The sequence below is a fragment of the Pteropus alecto genome, unplaced genomic scaffold (genome assembly GCF_000325575.1).
Source record: "Pteropus alecto unplaced genomic scaffold, ASM32557v1 scaffold104, whole genome shotgun sequence".
Lineage (NCBI taxonomy): Eukaryota > Metazoa > Chordata > Mammalia > Chiroptera > Pteropodidae > Pteropus > Pteropus alecto.
Genome location: NW_006436664.1, coordinates 2,005,222 through 2,023,429, shown reverse-complemented (window position 1 = coordinate 2,023,429; position 18,208 = coordinate 2,005,222).

Here is an 18,208-nt window from a genome sequence, read left to right as displayed (position 1 = left end):
TCTTTCCCCATACTGACTCCCTGTTTATTACACTTTCTTTTTGCCCAGGTAGTGTTGGAATGGCATGTTTAGGTTGCAGCTAAGAGAAAATGAGTTCAGTGGGATATATTTATGTTTTAGACATTTTTTGTTTGTAGTTAAATTATTGCTTGCTATTCTTGTGTAGGAATTGTGTCCAGAATTACTCCCATACCCACTGTGTTGATTTGGTTGATTTTGTGAGCCTGGTACAGGGCTGGAGATCTCATTGCAATATGAACATGTCGTATGGCTCTGGGCAATGGAAGTATATGAGTAGTGGTAGAGAAACTATGTTTGAGCTATATGGTGGCAGTAACTAATTTATGGAAAATTTTCCAGTTACTGACACACTTGCTAATGAGTACTGTTGATTCAAAGAATATTTAAAATTAGCCAATGCACAAGAAAACTTGAAATTTTATAGCTTATATATGAAACTTGAGAGATTTCCCAAATTTGAAAACAATCATAAGTATTTAAATATTATTATCATTAATAAACTATGAAGCTGAAACATTTCTAAATTATCAATTTAGAAATTAAAAATTAGATATTGCAGAAATAAATTTTACTACCAAGCATGCTGGAGGAAAGACATTCACATCTCAAAGGCTGAATATGCTTTTGATTCTTTTTAATATAAAAAATTGAGAGATTATTATAATAATTACAATAAAGAATAATAATAGTGGAAAGAAAAGTTGGTTGAAAGTTGAGAATAAATGGTTTCTAATAGGAAAGTATCATGTATGCTCAGAGGGAGAGTGATCATAGGTGACTTGGAAGTGATTCTCTCTTCCAGGAAACATGAGGTCAAAAAGGTCAACTTACCCCTTTCCATCTGTGGAAGAAGCAAGCAATGATCCTAAAGGATTATGGAAGAATATTTGAAAATGAGAATAAAAGAGATATGGTGTAGTCAGAACAAACTAGTGGAGGCAGCACTTAAGAGGAGTAGGAGAACCGTTGAATAAAGATTTGGGGAAATAATTGAAAGTACACATATTTCTTTCTCAAAAAATAAGCCAATTTGAAGTGGGATATAAGCAAGGTAGACAAAAGAAAAGAGAAAATAGCATTTTGAGCAACTTTGGAGATTAAAGCAGAAGTTGGAAAAATTAGAAAACTAATACTTAAAATTATAGGGTCTCCAAGCTCTGCAGAATCTCCATCACTGCGAGATGTTCAAAAGCAACTTATTAGTAGCATTAAAGAACATAATGACTAGATATCTGAGTAAGTATGACTTGTCATTTTGGATTTTCTCATTTGAAGAAGAATCCTATAAATGCAAATAAATGCTAGATAAGTTTCTCACAATAAAAAAGTTGCAGAATTTTAGATTCTTACCAGCGATCTTCTAGAGTATCTGTTTCTTCTAGGCTACATCAATAGAGCATGTCCTCAAATTTTAGATGTCTGAATATCTGGTAAGTAAGACTTTACATCTCGGGGTAGTTTCAGGAATTTCTCTTACAGTGAGCAAGGCTGATCATCTTTTAATATGTTTAAGGGCCATTGGCATTTCATTTTTTTGAAAAGTGTATGTTTATATCTCTTGCACATTTTTATACCAGGTTATTTTTTCTTTCCTATTTTTAAGGTTATTTTTTTTTAATGTGGTTGAAGTACTAATATTTCTTCTGTGATGCAAGGTGCAATATTTTCTACCAATCTGTCATTTTATGTGTCTATGTGTATGTGTATGCCTGGCGCAAAGTAGGTTCTTAGTAAATATCTATTAATGAATATTCACTAAAAATTAATGAATTTTTAACCCAGAAAATACAGTCTTCTTTGGTTCATCAGCCTCTTGGATTGTTCCCAAGTCTTTCAAAGCAGAATTAATAATGTCAATGTGTTACCGTAGCATTTTGCAATGACCTACAAAGTATCATAATCCCAGTGGTATTGTACTTTAACTTTCTTCTTTACTCTTCACATTATGAATTCTCTTAGGTCAGGGTCCTTGTCCTGATCATTCTGAGTATAGAGTGTATTGACTGTAACATAAAACTAAGTGAACATATTGGCTCAATGTCAATAACAAATATTATTCTGAGACATAGAAGTAAAATTTATTGCCTTCTTAAGGGAGAATTTAAAATAATAAAAAAGAGTTGAGAGGCCAAAATCTTTAATTGGTAAACCCCAGGCAGAGAATTCTTAGAGTTCTGTGTTCAGCAAGAAAGTAGCATTTCAGTAGCTATAGAAGTTACAATCAGAGGAGAGTCCATAAGGGATTACTCAATTAAGCCAGCTGTTTGCAAATCCTGAAACGTATAATAAAGGCACTTCTGGAACTAAATAGCTTTTTAGTATTTCTCATGTCAGTGAAAAGGGGAGAATAACTTGAAATGTGCAGGAGATCCTCTTCACTTGTGGGTTTTATTCCAGAGAAGCATCTCTTAAAGTGTGTAAAGATTATGTTCATGGGATATTGATAAGGTTAAGTGGAAAACAACAACAACAACAACCACCACCACCACCACCACCACCCAAGGAACTACTAAGTGGAATAAAGTTAAAATGATTTCTTACTGTAGGATTTCTCATAGCCTTTAATATCTGTTGCAATTTACCAAGGAGTGGATGCAGAAGCCTGTATTCTCCAAAATATTTTGTTTACAGAACTTATTTATCTATTTGTTTGTTTGTTTATTTGGTTATTTCTTGGGCACCTTGATTTTTAGACACAATTGTAAACCACAGTTGTATTTCCATGAACAGTAATTTTTTTTTTATTGACTATATAGGGGTGACATCAGTTAATAACATTATATAAGTTTTAGGTGTACAATTCTACAATACATCATCTGTGTATTGCATTATGGGTTAATCACCTAAAGTCTAGTCTCCTTCCATTACCATATATTTGACCCCCTCTACTCTCCATCCTCCTTCTTACTCCACACTGATTACCACTATACTGTTGTCTGTGTCTATGAATTTGTTTCTTTTGTTAGTTTCTTCCTTTCTGTTTTATATCCCACATACAAGTAAAAGCATATGGTTCTTGTTCTTTTTCATCTGACTTATTTTGCTTAGCATGATACTCTCCAGATCCATTCATGTTGTCACAAATGGCAGTATTTCATCCTTTCTTATGGCTAAGTGTTCTGTTGTATATATATGTACCACTTCTTTATCTAATCCTTCATTGAAGGACATTTAGGTTGACTCCATTTCTTGGCTATCATGTATAATGTTGCAATGAACATAAGGGTACACAAATCTTTACAAATAAATGTTTTCAAAATTTTGGGGTAGATACTCAGAAGAGGAATTGCTGAGTCATATGGTAGTTCTATTCTTAATCTTTTGAGGAATTTCCATATTGTTTTCCATACTGGCTGTACCAATTTACATTTCCACCAGCAGTATGAGGATTTCTTCTCCACATCCTCCCCAGCACTTGTTCTTGTCTTATTGATAATATCCATTCTAATAGGTTTGATGTGGTACTTCATTATGGTTTTACTTTGCATTTTCGTTATAGCTAGCGAAGCTGGGCATCTTTTTACGTATCAGTGGGCAATTTCTATGTCTTCCTGAGAAAATTGTCATTTAGGTTTTCTGCCTATTTTTTAATTGGATTATTTGTCTTTTTGTTGTTGAGTTGTATGAGTTCTTTGTATATTTTAGATATTGGCCCCTTTTTAGAGGTCTTGTTTACAAATATCTTCTTCCTATTCAGTTGATTACCTTTTTGTTTTGTTGATGGTTTCTTTGCTATGCAGAAGCTTTTTAGTTTGATGTAGTTTCATTTATGTATTTTTGTTTTTACTTCTCTTGCCTTTGGGGTCAAATTCACAAGAGCCTCTCTGAGACCAAGGTCCATGTTTAGTATCTATGTTTTCTTCTATATACTTTATTATTTCAGGTCTTATATTTAAATTTTTAATCCATTTCAAGTTAATTTTTCTATGTGGTGTCAAGTAGCAATCTAGTTTTATTCTTTTGAATGTAGCTTTCCAATTTTCCCAGCACGAATATTGAAGAGGCTTTCCTTTCTCCAATGTATGTTTTTGGCTCCTTTGTCAAAAATTAGTTGCCCATATGCATGTGGGTTTATTTCTGGGCTCTCAATTCTGTTCCATTGGTCTTTGCGTCTATCTCTTTTCCTAGTAAAATATTATTTAGATTATTGTAGCTTTGTAGTATAACTTCATGTCAGGGAGTGTGATACCTCTGGCTTTTTTCTTTTTTCTTAGGATTGCTTTGGCTATTCAAGGTCTTTTGTGCTTCCATGCAAATTTGATGACTTTTTTGTTCAATTTCTTTAAAAAAATGTCATTGAGATTTTGATGGAGATTGCATTAAATCTTTATGTTGCTTTAGGTAATATGACCATTTTAACTATGTTGATTCTTCCAATTTCTTTCTATTTCTTTGTGTCTACTTCAATTTCTCTCAACAATGTCTTATAGTTTTCAGTGTATAGGTCCTTTACTTCCTTTGTTAGGTTTATTCTTAGGCATTTTATTCTTTTTTGTTCCAAATGCAAATGAAATGGTTTTCTTCATTTCTTTTTCTGATATTTCATTTTTGACATATAGGAACACAATGAATTTTTGTATTTTGATTTTGTATCCTGCAACTTCACTGTATTTGTTTATTGTTCTTCATAGTCTTTTGGTGGAGTCTTTAAGTTTTTCTATATGTAGAATTATGTCATCTGCAAAAATGTGAAAGTTTTACTTCTTCATTCCCAGTTTGGATACTCTTTCTTTCTTTCTTTCTTTCTTTCTTTCTTTCTTTCTTTCTTTCTTTCTTTCTTTCTGTCTTTCTTCCTTTTTTTCTTTTTCTTTTTTTTTTATTGAGCAACGTAATTTTCCTATTAACTGTTGGAAAGGTAGATATGGATGTCCATTGGCAAAATGCAAAAAACTCCACTTGCAAGTGAACCATGGTAATCAGAATTGGAGATCTTGCGGGAAACTCATGGTATGAGAGCAATTCTCTTTGAGAATTTTTTTGTGCCTTTATTATATATACTTTTAAAATTAATTAATTAATTGATTTTTTTATGGTGACATTGGTTAACGAAATCCAGTAAGTTTCAGCTATACATTTTAACAGTAAGGCATACACACACACACACACACACACACACACACATTGTGTGTTCACCTCCCATAGTTAGATTTCTTTCTATCACCACATATTTGACCCCCTTTACCCTGTCTACCTCCCTACTCCCTCCGGTAGCCTTTTCTTTCTTTCTCTTGCCCGAATGTTCTGACTAGAATTTTCAGTACTATGTTAAATAACAGTGCTGAGAGCAGGTATCCTTGTCTTGTTCCTGATTTTAGAGGCAAAGCTTTCAGTTTTCACCATTGAGTGCAATATTAGCTGAGAGTTTGTCATAAATGGCCTTTATGTTGTTGAGGTACTTTCCTTCTATACCTATTTTATTAAGTGTTTTAATCATAAGTAGATGTTGCATCTTGTCAAATTCCTTTTTTGCATGTATTGATATGCTCATATAATTTTTATCATTTATTGTGTTAATGTGATGAATCACATTGATGAGTTTATGTTCGCTGAACCATCCTTGAATCCCTGGAATGAACCCCACTAGATCTTTTCAATGTTGTATTTGATTTGCTAGTATTTTGTTTAAGATCTTTGCATCTTTATTTATTAGAGATATTTACCTGTAATTTTACTTTTTTGTGTTCTCCTTTTCAGTTTTGGGTATCAGGGTAACACTGGCCTCATAAAATGAGTTAGAATGTATTGCTTCTTCTGTTTTTTTTGGAAAAGTTTGAGGATAGGTATTAAATATTTGAATGTTTGGTAGAATTCATTAGTGAAGCCACGAGGTCTTGGACTTTTGGAAGGTTTTAATGACTGTTTCAATTTTCTGTACTGTTAATTGGTCTATAGATTTTCCATTTCTTCATGATTCAGTCTGGTAAGGTTATATATTTCTAAGAATTTGTCCATTTCTTCTAGGTTATCGAATTTGATGACATATTGCCTTTCATAGTATTCTTGTATAGGCATTTGCATTTCTGTGGTGTCTGTTGAAACTTTCTTCTCTTTCATATATGATTTTATTTAGCCAAAGTCTTGTTAATTTTATTAATTTTTTCAAAAAACCAGCTTTTTATTACACTAATTTTTTCTGTTACCCTTTGTTCTCTATTTAATTTATTTTTTATTTCTCCCTTCTACTGACTTTGAGCTTCATTTGTTCCTCTTTTTCTAGTTCTTTAAGGTAAAATGTTAGATTGTTTGAGATTTTTTCTTATTTTTGAAATAGGCCTGTAATGTTATAAACATCCCTTTTAGTACTTGTTTTTTGTTGCTCCCCCAAATTTTGATATGTTGCATTGTCATTCTCATTTATCTCTATGTTTCTTTTGATCTCTTTTATTTCTTCTTTGACTCAGTAGTTGCTCAGTAGCATTTTGTTTAATCTCCACATATTTATGGTTTTTCCAGCTTTCTTTTTTTTTTTTTGCAGTCGATTTTGAATTTCAAACCATGATGGTCAGAGAATATGCTTTGTATGATTTCAGTATTTTTAAATTTGTTGAGACTAGTTTTGTGCCCCAACATATGTTCTAACCTTGACAATGTTTCATGTGCATTAGAGAAGAATGTATATTCTGGTTTTTTGGAATGAAAAGCTCTGTAAATATTTATTAGATCTATTTGGTCTAATGTGTCATTTTAGGCCGATATTTTTTTGTCGATTTTTTGTTTAGATGATCTGTCCGTTTCCGTCAATGGGGTATTTATGTTGCCTACTATAATTGTATTTTTATCAGATTCTCCCTTTAGTTCTGTTAATAATTGCTTTATATATTTTGGTGCTCCCAGGTTGGGTGCATATATATTCATAAGTGTTATGTATTCTTGATATATTGTCCCCTTTATCATTATAAAATGTCTATCTTTGTCTTTTGTTACTTTTTTTTCATCTTGAAACTTATTTTGTCTGTTATAAGTACAGCTATACCTGCTTTTCTCTAGATACCATTTGCTTGGAGCATTATCTTCAACTTTTACTTTGAGTCTGTTTGTCTTTCTAACTGAGCTGGGTCTCCTGAAGGCAGCATATCTTTGGGTCTTGTCTTTTAATCCATCCTTCTACTCTGTGTTTTTTAATTGGTGGATTCAGTTTCTCTTTTTTATATATTTATAGTGATTATTGAAGTATGAGGTTTTCCTATAGCCATTTATCTTTTGTTTTCTGATTGCTCCATGTCTCTGTTATTTATTTTCCCTTGCAAAGAGCAAATTTTGATGTGACATCTGGTTCTGGAGAAAAAGTGTCAATGACAAAGACTCTGGCTTTAGGCAGCATCCTCCATGGACTGGCACCGTATGCTGTGGCAATTTATCAGAAAGAACCATCTTCATGTTGCATAAGATCTTAGTGGTCATTCGATCTAGTATTGAGACACACATTTCATTGGTATATTCAACATTTATTTTATTTAGGAAGATATATCAGCTAATAATTCATAGGATCTTCAAGTGTTAACTTGAGTTATTCTGAGAAACTACTTTGTTTATACCAGAGTAGTTCCCCTATGTATTCTGATGGCCTGAAATCACTGTAATCATTTTGCCAAGTACTGTAGGTATTTTCATGCTTGTGATATGATCAACATACTTGCAAATGCAAAGCATTTTTCTGCTCATCCTGTTTGGGACTATCTGCATTCTCAATACATCATTTGGTGGAGGCTGCTTTTTTCAATAGAATATTTTCCATATTTGAAATATTGCATAAGACAGTACAGTAGCTGGGTAAAACACTGGTTAATTTCAAAGTGATCTCCAGCCTCACGCTTATTTGAATTCTGAAACAGAATGAGTGTGATTATAGCCTACAAAAAGGGTTACAGGCTACAGAAAGGCTGACTCCTAATCACATGCTAAATAATGCCACCACGTATTATACTTTAGACTTGTTTAAAGCCAAACATTTAAAAACACTTGATTTAATTCAACAAATATTTATTGGGTACTCATTATATGCAAAAGAGTTTGTTTCATGCTAATCCCTAGAGCAAAATAACAGTCTCAAAGATTAATCAGCAAATAATTTATTGGAAACCCAGCAGTATAGTTCCCTTACATAACACTATAATTCTATGTACTGAACATTCATGCAAGCCATATGAGCAATGAGTGAAGATAATTGAATGAATGTGACTGGGAGAGGATCAACAATGCTGGCAGCCCATCCACTCTAATTCCATATCAATTCCCTTTTGATGCATCTACGTAAGGCAAGTCAGACATGTGGTCTTGACAGGGTTGAATCCTGATAGGACTATCCAGTAATTTCCTCGATTATGGATTAATTTCCAATGAATCAGAAACTGAGTAATTAAAACTGAACAGAGAATGAAGAATTTGTGGAAGCAGAGTTATCACTTCTAAAAGCCAAGCGAGAACATAAAAGAAAAATCCAATGTTAGCAATGTGAATGCTCAAATGAGTCCAGGTGTGGAGGGAGCTAGACCAGTGTTAGATGTTAAGGATGCAATTCAAGAAAGGGGCCAGGGCTGAAAATTGACTCAAACCGTGCTTAAGATATGATAAATACCAACAAATGAATAAAGAGACGGACCTAAATAGGAACTGGAAACCAAATCAGAAAATCAAGACAAAGTTATTAGAGAAGAGAACATAGGCAAAAGCTAATGTGCTGGTTTGAATAACAGGTGAAGAAGGACTTAGGAGAAGACATTAGAGTTTACATTTTGTTTTCATTTAGAAATTAATGCAAAGAAATGTCAGGCTTTGGGGACTCTTCAGAAAATTTAGATTCAAGACTGATACATGTGGTTTCTTTTTTTCTTTTCCAAAAATTGTCCCCTGAGAAAAGTAATCTCTGTGGTTGTACCCATTCCGTCATCTAAAGCAGAAAAAAAACCCCAAAAAAACAAAAACAAAAAAACCCCCCAGAGTTTGGTGGGAGTTGTCCCATCTGCTCTAATTCATCTGGGTGTATGGAAAAAGGTTATTCTAGAGAACTAAGGGTAGAACTATCAACTCAGCAGCATCCCTTCCCTACCTAAATTTTGATGCTTATTGTTACCAGCTCTTGATTACTTTTTCTCATTTTATCTGCCATAATGAAGGGTGGCAGTGGCTCTGTGGTGAAGTGTACTGACTTTTGTGGAAAAATAATAAGGATAATTTCAGGCTTAATTTCAACTGTGTGCTCTAGATTTAAAATAAAAATTATGCCCAGATCTTTATTTTGCAACAAAGCTTATACTGTTGCCAAAAATACAAAGATTTTATTGCCAACATGTTTAATACTATGTGTTCTTAGTAGCCAAGATTTCCTATGATCTCTGCATTCAGATAAAGCTGAGGGGTAAAACTATTGAATTTTCTTAGTATATGATTAATAGATATTCATGCAATTCAGGAAATATTAATTGATAGTCCTGGTAAACGAGATAGGCATTTCCCTCTGCCATAGAGCTTACAGTTTAGTATAAATACATATAATTAGTAACAAGCACCTGAAGTGTTACAAAACAAAGCTTATTGAGAGATTCAGTAGTCTCTTTTAAGGTACTTAACCTAGTCTAGAAAGTTAAAGAAATCTTTTCTGAGTAACTAATAGTTATACTGAAACTTACAAAACCTGATAGTTTGGTAACAAGTAAATTATGGTAGAGTTCACTCTTTGTAGCAGAGTGGTAATCTGTATCTACACCCATAAAATGAGCAAGCTGAGTAAAACCAAATTCCTGGCATCAGAAAATTTCCATAATTGCATCACTGAATAAAAATCATATGAAATGAGAGTGATGTTATCACTGTAGTTGGAGCAAACCAATAGTAATTATTGCTCATAGACACTTACATTTCTTATGCCTTAGTACATTTAATCCTAACCATATCCAGAGAGAATGGATACTGTCATCTCCTAGGAAGAATGATGGGTTTTCTCAAACTGAACTAAATCAGATAGGGATTGTTTTCAAATACAGATCTGAGTTCAAAACTCGTAACATCTTTTATCCCCAATTCCTTTACTAGTGCCTTACTGCTGCTTAAATTCACATGTAAGGAAATGTAAGAAGTTTCATGGCTGTAGCAGAAGCCCTTTGAGCCCAGCATTACTGGTCTCTTTTGATTCAACTGCAGCTAGATGCTCAGTCTCAGCACACACCAACAGAGTACTTCAACTGCCCATACCGTACCGTGTTTTTCTACCTCAGGTTTTTCCTTGAAACAATGAAATTTGCTCAGCCTGGGTGAGTTTGTGGGGTTATAACACCCCCTGAAGTAACCTTTACCCAATGAAGGAGGGTAGTCTGGTAGATAAAGCTCACAGTCTTCTCTCCTTTGGAGGGATAGTTTTAAGGCACCTTCTACATGATTTCTCAGAAGGGCCTCTAGGAGTTCAAGACCTCGCTGTCCACAGAGCTAACCAGCTCAATAAGGCACACTTCATTTTTCTTGCTTCCCTATGTCACTTTCCCCACTCCTTCACTTTTGCTTCCTGAAATTATTTTCCAAATAAATCACCTGTATCCCAGTCTTTGTCTTGAGTCTTGCTATAGGGGAAATTCAAACTAAGACAACAGTTTTAAACATTGAAGTTTGAGTAACAATTTTACACTATATTCCTGTTGGAATCTGTTATGTTATGATATTCTTATGAATGTCACAAGTAGAATATGTTATGATATTCTACTTGTATTTTACAACCATATGAGAGTCCTCAGATATTTCATTTAAAAAGATAAAAAAAAAAAAACTAACAAGAGCAAGCATTCATAAAATGTGGCATAAAATCTGAAGGAAATTCAACTTCTGAAAAAGATATCATTGGAAACATCTATCATAGAAATTAGACTGCAGAGTTAAAAACATCAAAGACCAAATTTTAATAGCACTAAGTATATTTATGAAGCCACCATTGTATCTGAAAAAATTATTTGTGCCCGTCCCATTGAGTTTGTATAATTGTATTGATATTTATTTGATCATCTCACTGATATTATAAAATATAACTTCCTATAGCCATTTTAAACTGATGCCTCTTGTAAATGACATTTAAAATGTAATTTGTGTCATTTAATTTAGTGTGTTGTATAGATAGCAGCAATGATTTAGAATTTGTCTGAGATAAGTGAAATACCTCATGATCTAGTTTCCTTATGAAATGCCACACATTTTTTTTTGAGAAAATAGTCTTCTAAACTTTCTTTCTGTCACTCACATATATTTTAGAAGCAGTAGCTATAGTAAAAGGTTAGTCTTTGAAGGCTTTCCATGTTTTTCTGTCTACTTTAAGTGTCAAATATGAGAACATAGACAAAGCAAGCATCTTGTATTAAGTGATCTATCATTTATTGGAAGGTGTTGGATGGGGTCAGATTCATTCAGGCAGTAAATTCACAGCCATTTTCTCAGAAAGCTTTTTGACATAGTTTTGGAAGTCCTCCCTTGATATAAAATATTATCAGCTTCTCTCTGTTGCTCCTGTTTCTCCATTTCCACCTCCCTTGCACTGAGGTTTTTAAAAATCAAACACATCTGATATATTCAATGAAAGTCAGTGCCTTGATAATCTAGAACTTTCCCCCCCAAATTAAATTACTTCATGAGCCTTCTTCTCATAAAATTCATTAAAATGAGTTGGAGGAAAAGGGCAATTACTTGTTTCACACACTGAGAAACAGGTGTAGATGCTACTTGGAGATCCAAATAAACATACCAATTAGTGCATTAGGTTTATGTGCAAATGTAGTCTCATTTAATTGCTGTGTCTAAGAAAATTTGGCTTTTTTATAAAGTAAGTTTTGGAAAATAACACTGCTAGTCATTAACAAGCTATGATGAAAGAATGCTAATGGCTGAGTCGAGAATGTCCCCATACTGCATGTGCATCTGGATATTTTGGAGATGCCAAATTGCAACGCCATGGATTTTGTCCCCTTGACTAACATTTTGAATTATTGCGTGCACCACCAGGGTCATATACTTCCTGGAGCACAGAACTACAGAAAATCAGTTCCGATGGAGCATATATGTGTAGATGATTGGAAATATACAAAAATATGATGTGCTATTTTGGAGGAATTTAGTAAAGCAGCAAAGGGCAGGAAAGCAATGCTTCTCAGATCTGATACCATGATTACATTTCAAGAGAAATAGCAACAATTAAAAAACATTTATCTTAAACAATCTCACTAAAGACTAATGTTGAGATGTCTACTTTCATTTTCTTTAAAAAATATTTTTATTAATTTTAATCTAATAGAAGAGGGTGATAGCCAGGAGGCTAACTTTGTGAATGCTATCATTGGATGTTGTGAGTTGTGATTTCTTTTCAGGTCAGGTAGATTAAATGTTCAGCAGAATGAACTTCTGTGAAGCAAACAATATATAAAACAACTGATTTTTTAAGAAATATCATTTGTGCCATGTAGGCTAATATTTGTGGGAATAGGTTGGCAATCTAGAGAAAGAATCTCTTATGAAAAGTGTTGGTGCTCTCACAACACAGCTACTTGTTTAAGCATCTCTGTGCTTTGTTTAGAGCAAGAGGTTATAAGAATATACAAAGGCTGTCCTGGCAGTGATAGGAAAAGACATGTCATTCTTTCCCAGACAAATTATATCAGTTATAAATACTGATTTTCTCAGAGCTGTATTGCTTTTGCAGCAAATAATTTGAAATAATTGTTTTTTAAATGTGATATTTTGACAATACAGATGTTTGAGGAAACCAGTTATAAAAGTATAGAAAAACAAAATGTATTAGAAGTGAATGTAATCTAATTCCTACTGTTCAGGGAATTTTAGGAGCTGGCACACCTGCAAGTTACTCAGCCTGTATACAGAACAGTCAACTGATATTTTAGAAGGATTTACTACTTAATATGCAGAATGTTTTTTCATCCAAAATATTACTTAAACATTTCTTATACTACGTATTGCGTATTGGGGGAAATGACATTAAGTTCAACTCTATAATTGATTCAGCCATCCCTCAAAAAGCTTACAATCTAGTGAGGATAAGAAAAATTTACATTAATAAAACAGAACAACTAAAAATATATGTAACTGGTAGCAGGCTATGCAATCCACATATATGAAAAATACAATTATTTTATATGCAATTAATATATTTTTTAGAGCAGCCCTGTCTTGATCTCTTAAGTTCTTGATTGAAACAATGGTGATCTTCTTTCTTTATTCCCACCATCCTTTGGCTAACTTTTTGATATTTCTTAACAAAAGGAAGGAGGGCTTTTTGCTTTACTCTATGTTGATGGCTTGACTACTGTACTCCTGTGATCTAATTAACTGTTCATAGAATGAGAAGAGCTTAGAGTGCTGTTAGAATAAGCAACATAATATAAATCTCTCCTGTTTAACATCTCTAATGAATGTATTTTTGTTTCCTCTTTCTAATATTGTTTCTTAATCCTCTTTGTTTAACATGTACGTTTTTGCTTCTTTCTGTTGGCTTAGAGTTAGGTCCATGCTTCATAAAAGGGAAATATTTGTTGAGAAGCTAAAAGAGCAATGAGCAAAGTTTACAGTGGGTTTTAAGTTTGATATCAGCGATACACTACATTAAAGATAACAGGTCAGATTGAAAAGCCATTTAGTCTATATTAAAACTCTATTAAGGCCTGAATGTCTGTAGCATTTATTTGCCATATTGTAGATTCAAAAGAAAGCATTTTTGAGAGATATAACTTTGTTCTGCTGGTATAATAGTCCATTTTGTTAGTCACAGGCTTCCAGCTGCTTCTTAATGAGATATAAGCATAATTCAGAGAAAAATAGAGTAAGAAACCAAGGCTATTAGTAGCAAACGATGTAATAAGAGTTAGAGAGGAAAGAATATGAGCCACAAAAGGACTTTTTACCAGGCTACCCTGTGGTACACTGATTGTGGGCAGACGCAAATTGAGATTCAACATTACATTCAAAAGTTACCAACTGTTAAATTGGCAACTTTATGATAGAACGAAGAGAGACTTAAAAATTCCTGCCACTTTGAATAAAAGTCATCTTTAGATTGATATTTGTAGCATTTTAACTTTTTTTTTTGAGAATTAAAAATAATTCGAAGCAAGTTCTTTGAAATGTGATTACTGTCACATGTGACTACTTAAGCTCAATAGATAACCTGGAAATAGTGTAAATTTTCAAATATTATGAATTTATCATTTTATCTGATATTTTCTGGAGTTTTTAGTATGTAATCACTCACAGGTTAGATCTGACGTGTAGCTAATGCCAGATATATTTTAGATGTCTTTGTATATTGCCAAATAGATAAGCAAACAGAATTCAAGTAGACAAAGTAGAAGGGTGTCTACTCACATGAAAGACACTAGAGTAATCTATCTCTAATTTTGTTGAAGAAAGTCTTTTCATGATAATCACCCAAAATATTTAGTGCTCTAAATGACAGGACTTGGAAGAATTTACTGAGCATAAGTATTCAGAATACAATTAGTAGGTTAGCCATGAACAGGTTCAATGAGCTATTATAGATAGGCAGTCACAGGAAAATTTCTGCCTTTCAAATTATGATGATGTTCAATGGAACTATGATAAGAAACAATTTCAGTGGAAATGAAAAGCTGAATACACAATAGAGTGAAATCACATAATCCATTTTTATTGGCAAGATATTTTTAAATGCATAAACAGAAGCATCTAGATACTCATTGGTTTCCTCAGGAGACTATACATTCGCTGTGATAAAATATGAGTGAGTAAAAAATTAGAGGTAATTTAAATTCTAAAGTAAGAAAAATTTGTCGTATTTAATAAAAAATGTATAGAAGTGAAATAATGTAAGGTCTCTCATATTTGACAGTATCAATTTAAGTTGACTGAAGTAAAAAGGTTTGTTTTTTGGTTTTTCACATCATTCCCATATACTACCACACATTAAGTAGCAATTTTTGTAAACTTTGGTGAGTCCTTTAATTTTCTGTATCCCATTCCCTTTGTGCAAAAGAGAGACGACTCTGACATAGAATGTTATGCAATTCACCTTTATGGGAGATCAGAAGAGTTTTACCTTCAGTTTCCAAAACGGATGATTGTTTTCCCTTCAAAATCTCTAGAATGAAAATTCGATGATCTTTCTCAATAATAATTTCATTATTTAATCACCCTAAACAAAGTGTGTATTTTTTCATCTTTTCAAATATTAAAAATCTATGTTACAGGTTAAACTGTTTTCCTTTAACTCTGAGCTTTATGGCTCCAGGAAATAGCAGCAGAGATGCCCTGAAATTACTCTTCAAGTACTTGCAGGGAGTTCTGCTTCCCTTCAAGTGAAATTCTTCTGTCATGCTGACCATTTTTTAATGAAATAGCTCTATGTTGTTTCTGTGTATATTAAATAATTCACTTAAGTGGTGCCTCTGGTTCTGAAAAATATTTCCTTAATACAACTGTTTTTCCTCAAGAATAGGTCACTGTATTTAAAATAAGCCGAGAAAAGATATAATGCATGGAAGTTAAGGAGGTTTTGTCCAGAAAACTAGGTTTATGAAATCAAATAATTTTAATTCCTTATTCTATAACCTCACTTAGAGATGTTATTCTGATTAATGAGGTAGTTCATTAAAATTGCTTTACATATTAGACTTTCTGGAAATTAGTTCATTATAATACTGACATAGATTTCTGATGTCTAAGCTCTACTTATGATTCTGACACTTAAGTGACCTTGAGTAAATCTTGAGATATGTGAACTTGAATAAATCTTTTTATATTTAATTTCCATATCTTTAATGAAATATTAATTGTGAGACTATGTGTGTATGTGTGTGTGTCCTTGAGAGTGATTTTGCATGTAAATATTAATAGGTAGAAATTAATTTTGGTTTAAGAAATTAATCTTAAAATTTTTAAGTTCTAAACAAAAAGCTAATTCTTAAGCTTAAAGCTTGGACAAAATTTTTATTATTCTACATCTAAAATGCAATGTATTCTAGTAATCACTGCCAAAGGTAGCTGAATCATATTTGGTCCCATTGAAAAACTTAATGTTAGTTCTTTAAGATTTTAAATAATTTAAATATCATATATAAATATAGTATATTGAATTTCTCTTTTAAATAATTCAACTTTCTGATTGACAGACTCTCCAAAGTGCTAAATAATTCTTATAAAGCTAATATATGAAAGCTATAAATATGGTAAAATTCACTTAATATTCTAATAGTTAAAATTGGTTCATTTCAATTTAAAATTACAAGTTTAAAAAGTCACAAGTTTAAAGAAATAATTCAATTATACATTTTAAATTAGTTATTTAAGTTATTACTCTAATATTCAAAATTCTCTTAAAATTATAAATATGTAAAACAAATATTCATATATTTCTTAACTTTAGATATTAATATCGTTGTTTTGATTTTATGAACATTTTTATGTTTGATTATAGATTTCCTTTGGATGTTTAACTACTATAGAAATATACATTTCAACCAGTTTTGGGAGTACCTCCCATATAATTTCAAGTAGACTTTCAATTTTCTGGAGAAATACAAAGATTCAAGAACAAATACTGGATTTTTATTAAAGTTATTTTTTAACTTTCAGATGAAAGTGGTCACATATTTACATTCACATTAATTATATAATTCTTAATTGGTCTACCCATAGACTCATAAATTACTTTCATGATTTGTTTTTTTGTTTCTTTGACTCTTAAAATATGTAAACATATTTCCAGCTAATTTTATAGACATTTGCACTTGTTGAAATCTTTATTATATTCTTATTTCTAGAACAATGCTGATTTTATAGATTTTATAATATTAAATAATTGAATTTTAGATATCTTTTATTGCTCCAGGTGATTATTTAGTTATGACTCCCAAGGTCATTGGAATGACATAAAAGATTATTTAACAACATATTCAGCATTAATATTCAACTCACTTAAAAACCAATTGTGTTTGTACTGTATAAAAGAACATTTCAAGAATTTAAGAAACAAATGGTCCATTATATTCTTGTCTTTCAGGGAGCTTAAATTAAATAGGAAATAAACAAACCTCTTCTAGTAGAATTCAAGTACAACAAAACAGGGTGTTCACATAGATATGAAAAGAATACTAACTGAATTTTGTGAAAGGAGTATTTATTATAGACTAGGGACAAAGAGACAGAAAAATTAGAGAAAGAAATTTATGGTTGAGTTTTGAAGAACTTAAAAACAGATAAAAGGGTGAGAGACGGATGTTACGGAAAATTTCAAAGTAAAAGACTGTGAACAAAGCAGGTAAGTTAGAAGATATCTAGATATATTGTAGGAATAACTATATAGAGAAAAAGGGATGAGAGTGAGGCAGTATGAATGAAGTATGTAGACAACTCTACTGAAAATATTTTGAATGTCAGGCAGGCAGAGAGAGTGTCTGAACTTCATTCTACGTTAATAAGGAACGTAGATCTGATAATAATGGCTTGGGTAGATTTTAGAGTGCCGTGTAACCAGAAACTGAGATTTAACTTTATCTTCTTTTTTTATTTACTCTCTGATTGAAATTTTTTTTCTGTATATGTATGTGATTTGTGATTACAAAGAAATAATTTGCATCTTTAGGGGCTTATTAATCTTACTCAAGCCAAAAGAGATGAAAAAAGAATTTATTTTATTTTTATTTTTGTATTTTGTATTTTGTATTTTTCTATTTTATTAGTTTCAAATATACAGTCCATTGGTTAGATATTTATATAGTTTATAAAACGATCTCCCTAATTGTTCTTTCTCTCCTCTGGTTCTTCACCTAGCCAATACATTAATGCTAACCGCATTCCCTATGCCGTGCTCCCCATCCCCGTGACCATCTATCAACTACCAATTTGTACTTCTTTAACCCTTCACCCCAAACTCCCAGTCCCTCAATCTCCCTCCCCTCTGTCATCAAATTATCCTCTATATTTGTGTTTGTTTTTGATTAGTTTGTACTTTTCATTCCTTAGATTACATATGTAAGTGAAATCATATGGTATTTATCTTTCTCTGTCTGACTTATTTCACTCAGCATAATAACCTCTAGTCCATCCATATCGTTGCAAATGGTAGGATTTCAGTTTGTTTAATGGCTGAGTAATATTCCATTGTATATACGAACCATAACTTTTTTATCCAATCATCTATTGAGCATTTAGGTTGCTTCCATATCTTGGCTAT